The following is a 7,463-nucleotide window of genomic DNA, read 5'->3' on the forward strand; positions in this document are numbered from 1 at the left end:
AAGGGAGGAATGAATTCCTTTCAAATAGTAGTCCACAAATAGTGATTTTCTTCAGTCACTTTCTGTTCTTTTTTTTCTATTCAATAATTCATTTTCTTCATCTTTTTTTTCTGTTTTCTTCACACTCTCTCAGTAAAGCTAATGACAGACAGGGCTGAAAATCATCCTGCTGAAATACACAGGCCGAGAACCAGGCCTTACGTTGGCATTGGCATCCTGTCCTGCCTGCTCACGAAACAATGTTTTCAGCCCAGGTGCAGCTATACATGGTGGATTTTGGTGCCAAAACACACGTTTTTGCATTCTCATGAAAATCCACTATGTATGCCTGCACCTGGGCTGAAAACATTGTTTCGCGAGCAGGCAGTACAGGATGGCAATGCCAGCGTAAGGCCTGGTTCTCGGCCTGTATATTTCAGCAGGATGATTTTCAGCTCTGTCTGGCATTAGCCTAAGCCAGGTGGCCTTTTTGCTACAGTTGTTGATTAATTTCTTCACATCAGAGCAATGGCAGCAACTAATGTATCAACTGTAATAGATATATTTTTTAAATCTACAGTTGGTACAGAGTCCTGACACATTGACTGAGATGCTAACCCAACAGCCCAGTATTAGCAGCCTAAAACTGCAGAAATCTCAAGCCAAGTTGTTTAAGAAAAATAAAACAAATCTTATTGGGAAAGATGCTCCATTATTCAGTGCTAGGGAATGTTCCTTCTTCCTAATGAATGGTTTGTTGGCCACTTCACACTGTGGACAATTAAGGGTTAACACATTTGGTTGCCAGAACTTTGACAGTATTGCTGTATGCTTGATAACATACCAATTGAATCAAATATCTGCTGCTACACGGCAGCAACTAATGCATCAACTGTAATATAAATATTTAGTATATATATTTAGTAAATCTCTAGTCTGTACAGAGCCCTTTAGGGTCTCTGACACATTGACCGAGATACTAACCCAAAAGCCCAGTATTAGCCTAAAACTGCAGAGATCTCTAACCAAAAAAATCTTATTGGAAAAGTGCTCAGAGAGGCACCCCTTTTTAATGTTAGCAATATTTTGTGTATTATGCACTTCTATATATGTGCTCTTAAAGTATCTTGCTTACAGCAGGAGATTGTTGCAGTTGGGCTAAAAATCAAGCAGGGTTTTTAATACAACATGTGATGTTACTATTTGTTTAGATGCCAATCTTGCACTTGTTACAGAGAAGTTATAAATTCTAAGGGCTATGGCACCCAGAGCTACGTGGACACCTTAAGCACTGTGATATTTAGTAGCTCATGAATGCAGCCCTCCTTTGATTTGAATGTAAATCCCTATATGGGCTGTGGTTGTGGCGCCTCCGAAGATGGAAAGCCTGCAGATAAGTGACCTATCCTATAAAATCTCCTTTCATATCTGATGCCTCTTTACAAAGCACACAAGACTTGAAAAATATCTGTTAATGTTGTTCAATGGTCATGTCAATTTCATGTTAACCATTTTATGAGATAATGGAAATCATTAAAGGGCTTCTCTGCAGAAAAATAAAAATGTATAGGCATGAAGACTCCACTGTGAACTCGTATTGCTCTTATTATTATCTCTTTCTGTATGTTATCCGCTGCCAGTCCCACACACATCATTTTTCTGTGACTATATCACACGATATCTAATTGAATCAGAAAGATCAGACTCCACTCGCTGGGAGCAACACTTTATATAAAATACTAGGTGGTACAGTGAAGGATATACTTTACATTAGTTCTATTTTGAGAGAAATGGTAAAAAGGCCGGTACAAATCATTACCTTCTATAGTATTTGTGGAATTTGAGACCATACATCATTGCTAAGGAACTTTACTTCTTAATGAATGATTTACTGCCCGCTTCACACTGTGGACACTTAAGGGTTAACACAGTTGGTTGCCAGAAGTTTAACAGTATCGCTGGTGAAATACTGTTTACAACTGTATGCTTGATAAAATATCAATTCACTTAAATATCTGCTGCTAAAATACATTCATCAATGTTCATGCCCCCTTGTTAAGGATATTCCTAGGGGAGGAAGCAACCTGTCTTTGCTTTTATTGTGTGTATGTAAATGTATGGCTCTGACATTCCCTGAAATAAGGGGAGCCTTATATTGAGGCCATTCATGCTTTATAAAATTTGTGACATCAGGCAAATTCATTCAATCCAATTGTAACTATGCCTGGGTGTACTGTGAATTACTGTTCCCATTACAAGTGTGTCTGTACATGTGCCCATGATCTGCTTATTATGGGGGGATTCTAAACTATGTAAAACCAATCATTTGTCACAATGTTGAAATGTTATTCAGGTACTCTGTTTAATGTTACCATTGCTCTCTTTCTCATCTGTTGTACACTGTCAATTATAAACTTGAGAATAAATATCCAATCATTTCCCAGAGTGCATTGTCATTATGCGTTCAGTTGGCATAAAAGTGCAACCCCTTTCCCAATCCAGTGCTCCTGTGGCTTATCTGATGGAACTGTCATTGCAATGACAGTTAGTGGAGTGACCACTACAGTGTCGGACTGGGACACCAGGGGCCCACCCAAAAACCCTTAGACCAGGGGCCCACCCAAAAACCTTTAGACCAGGGGCCTGCTCAAAGTATTATTTTTCTTCCTTTCCTCACTCAACCTCCTATTCTCCTAGTCTCTTTTCTTTACATACTATAACCTATTCTTCCATCTATTTAGCCTCTTTATTCTCATAGAAATAGGGAATGGCCTTGAAATAAGCCAAATGTTTAGAAGCAGGAGGGCCCACTGATACCTTGGCCCACCGGGAGTTTTCCCTGGTATCCCGGTGGGCCAGTCCCGACACTGGACCAGTAGTTGATAAAGTTCCTCTTCTCTCACTTGTCCTCTTGCAAGGCTTCAGCCACATCTGCAAAATAGTCATGTTTTACACCACAAAAAAACATTTCTTGGCTTCCCTTTCCCAAGAATGCAACTTCCATGGAAGTAGACAGCTGTGCCAAATGAAAAGGGATACATACGATGGTTATATGGTACATAGCAGCTGCTAGGTAAAAAACTTACAAAAGTGCCCTTGGGCAATATTGTCTGTCTGTCCCAGACCTAACCTGACATCATATATGATATATTTAGCAGACTGAAAACATATGCAGCACTTTTTTTTTCCAACGTTGAATGGCAACGAAACTTCGGAAAAACCTATTTATGTCATTGCAAGTAGGAAATAATTTGAAGGAGATTAGTTGCCTGCTGTAGAGAATCTTTTCGTACCTGTAAATGCCCAGAAAGACTTTAGCTGTGACTGCACCTGCAACCATGTGAACATTTTGGGGGGAATTCACAAAAGTGTCGGTAAAATAAGTAAACCAGAAGTGGCGGTCGACAAATTTGTAAAATGTCGTATGAACGGCAAATTCACAAAGGCAGATGTTACCATCTCTGAATGTCTCGTAAGTCTGTCAATTTTCTAAAATGTCGTATATCTTTTCATCGTACAAACGACATTTACCAAGACTTTTCAAAAGACAATTTGACAGACATTTTCGTTTTGGAGAGCCTAAAGTGTCTGAAAAATTGTCGGTAAAAAAAATGAGTTTACAAGTAATTCTTAAAAATGTCGGGAAAAGTGGCGCCGAAAAAACCACGCCCACTTTTAACGACACTAATTCAAAAGTGTCATACATGTCGGAAAATTGGCGGAGAAATGCTCTGTGAATTTGTCGGCTGTTGCTACGACACTTTCTACGACATTTTAAAGACATTTTTTCGTTCCCGACACTTTTGTGAATTCCCCCCTTTGAGTCACCATATGGATACCAAGATATAGTAAGCCTCTTGTATTCTTACTAACAAGCCTTTAAAATAAAATCCTTTTAAAGGGGGACATATACCCACCCATTTCACATTTATGATATATAAAAACTGCTCATTATGAAATCAACATAAAAAATGAATATTGCAATTTGACATTGTTATATGGTGGGGTATATGTACCCTTTAACTGCAAGCTGTATTAACATTTTAAATGTATTTAAAAAGGAAATGGTACAAACCACTGGCACTGTTCACTGTCATTAAAGGTCTTGTGGAATGATTCTCCTAATTGTTTAGTTTTTCTGTTCTAGCGGGCTCCATCTAGAAATAGCCCATGTATATGAACACCTACGAAGGAGAAGGGAAAAAGTGGCTGTTAACCTTTTATATCTGAAATATCTGCAACAGTCAATTGGAAGGAGAAAGACTGATACAGCCCAAAGTTTTGAACAACCTTTGCCAACTCATGTCTATAAAATTGCCACTATGCATCGTTTCCTAATGGCCACAAACTTACAGAATGCCAGGCTATACAACTGGTTGAACATTGGCATCATGCATAGCCAAACTGTGCTCCAGGTAGACTTAATCAAATGAAAGTGTGAACCCCATCTTATTTTGTTTGGCAACACCATTCATGTGCCAATTCTCCCTACACTTAGGCCAATAAGACACTTTGGTCACATGCATAAGTTATATTTCCTGTACTTCACATGGCAGTGGGTACTAATGGGTTAATACCTGGTCATGGGACACAGAAAATTACATAGCAGTCAATAAATTTGAATTCCAGCCCCACCAATCGATCCTTATCCATCCATGTCCTCCTGCGAATCTCTCCAGCTGCTAGCTACCATTGCCATATCTCGGGGAGATTAGTCGCCCCAATGAAGAGGCGATTAAATCTCCAGGTGTGACATTACCCTAATAGATTTGCCTACAATATGCAAGATAATGCACATCTCATTAACAGAGGATACCTTAACTGAAACATAGGTCTATATTGTCTGATCCTCTTCCAGTTGATTCATCTTGGATTTGACTGCAGTTTGCAAGGTGTGTATAACCACAACATATGATGTATGCAGACTACGGGTATGAATACCTTTTTTCCAGGGCTAGGCATTTGTCTTTGGTGGACTAGCACTTGCATGTTTTATTCCTGCAGTATACCAAGGCTAAGCACCTGTGCCAAGGCTAAAGGATTGTGAGTTGGAGGCCTGTTTGCATCTCCATATTTATATTACCATATGTAAATTTAAATATGTTAATATTGTTTATATCAACAGTTTATCTGTAGGGAGATGTTAAATCAACTCAACACAGTAGCACCTCATGCTTGCGGTCACTGTTGCAATCTGTATATATGTGATAACTGTTCATTTGGTAGATTGAGTTGGCCAGGCTCATTTATCTAAATAGAGCTGTGTTTAAGTAGACAGGAGTGCCCACTATGGCAAAATGTAGCAACTAATTGTTTTGTACTGGACTCACTACTACCATGTTACAAATCATCAATAAATAATACTGCACATTTGTAGTCATCGTATTATAGTGTTGCAACCTACTTAGCATATTAATACTGTGTGTGCTGTAGTTCATTATACTTACAGGATGCAAGCAACTATTCAGTAAATACAATGTAATAGCTTCTCAGTAAGTTTATACTATGCAATCCAGGTCCGGACTGAGAATTAAAATAGGTCCTGGCATTTCAGGTACACAGAGGCCCAAACAGCCCCCACCAGCCCACTAAATACTGACTTTCTATGGCACCTTATAGCAGCCCCTCTGGCATTTGCCAGAACCCACAGATTGCCAGTCCGGGCCTGATGCAATCTGTAGTCTGCAACGACTCAGTATATTATCTGTGCAACTACTTGGTATATATATGTATACGGTGATCATTATTATTGTGGTGTTTATTATGGCATGATTTATGGCCAGATATGTATCTTCAAAACTGCTAAACTTTATAGCTATTAACAACACTGTAAACAGATTTCACCCAATCAAACATGTATGCATCATATAAATCCACATTTCAATACATTCATTCACAAGACTTGCCCTCTGCCAATATAATCATATAAAAAAATCATGAACAAGTTTTACCAATAAATCTGTGTGCATCATATAAATGTAGTTTTTTCTAGGCTGACGAAGCCTTTGGTCCCTCCTAGCCATAATAAATCGTCTTTCAGCTGAAAAAAAGAATAATCCAAAACATCTTTGATTATCCTGTCACTTCTCTCTTCTCCTGTCAGGAATGGCAACAGGAACAATAAATGATGGGTAAAACAACGTGTTATGGAATATTTCCTGTCCCCTTAAATTTTCTGGCGAAAAAATAATTTACCGTCACTATATAGATGGCGGTAAAATTTTGTGAATATTCTGGCGTTGATTTTGTCTTTCGTACATTTCGCGATTTAGTTAATCAGGCATTAATGTGTACGTAGCGTTATTTTCAGAGAATGCGGTAACTGGTGAAAACATATTCTTGCACAAGAAAATTAGCAAATTTATATTTACCGCGCTTTAGTAAATGGACCCCATAGAACATACTAATGACAAACTATTTGGTATCCCAGCTTGTCAGAGATGGCGGAAGTACATGGCTAGGCTGTAGCGCACTATATCAGTGAGTTTGTGTATCACAAGCACGTAGGTACTTAGGCAGCAAATTTAGCAACCTCTGAAAATTCGCCAGTGACGGCTTCAATCACATCACAACACTTCACGAGGCGCAAATTTGCCAGGACAGCGCTAATTTCACTAAAATGAGAAGTTGCCTTCAGGGCGCCGAATGATGGCGAAGTTTCGCTAGCGTTAATTCGGCTAGCAAAGTTGTGCTAGCGTTGGCTAATTTGCATACGGCGGGAAGTTACATCTTAATGGACGTATATGTTGCAGCCAATACATTACACTATACAAGACCAGGGAAGCTTAATAAAAGAAAATAGTTGTTATATTGCCCTACATATGAGCCCAGTGTATAGTTTATGTGCCATATGTAAGGAAATGTAGGGGGAAGCCGGGTACCCCAGAAAAAATGTACTCTTTTGCAGCCTATCACTCTGAAAAATGAAGTCACTAGCGTTTTTTGGGACTTTTTTTTTTGAGGAACTCCTATATCCTCTATTACACTGAGAATTAAAATAGGCCCTGGCATTTCAGGTACACAGAGGCCTAATCAGCCCACTCAGAGGCCCAAACAGCTCCCACCAGCCCACTAAACACTGACTTTCTATGGGACATTATAGCAGCCCCTCTGGCATTTGCCAGAACCCACAGATTGCCAGTCTGGCCCTGCACTTCGCCCTTTAGTAAATTTGCCCCTTAGTAAGTACGCCCTCTGCTGGGCACCACTGCATCACACACACTTCATACAGGCAGCTTATTGCGAACTCTCCATTCGGAATCTCCTCAGATGTCTATGGCATATATTTCCATCCCCCAAGTGCTAACCCTCTACTGTTGACAAAGAGTCCTTGGAGACTCGAAACATGTTGTGTTGAACAATAAACACCTAATTGAGCAGTTAATCCTGCAGTCTGGATCGTTCCTTGGAAAACTTTATTTTGTGAACCCTCTACTGTTTTGTAAGTCTCTGCATTCCCGAAGCGCTTCTCTTACTTCACTACA

Source organism: Xenopus laevis, chromosome 9_10S (genome assembly GCF_017654675.1).
Source record: "Xenopus laevis strain J_2021 chromosome 9_10S, Xenopus_laevis_v10.1, whole genome shotgun sequence".
NCBI lineage: Eukaryota > Metazoa > Chordata > Amphibia > Anura > Pipidae > Xenopus > Xenopus laevis.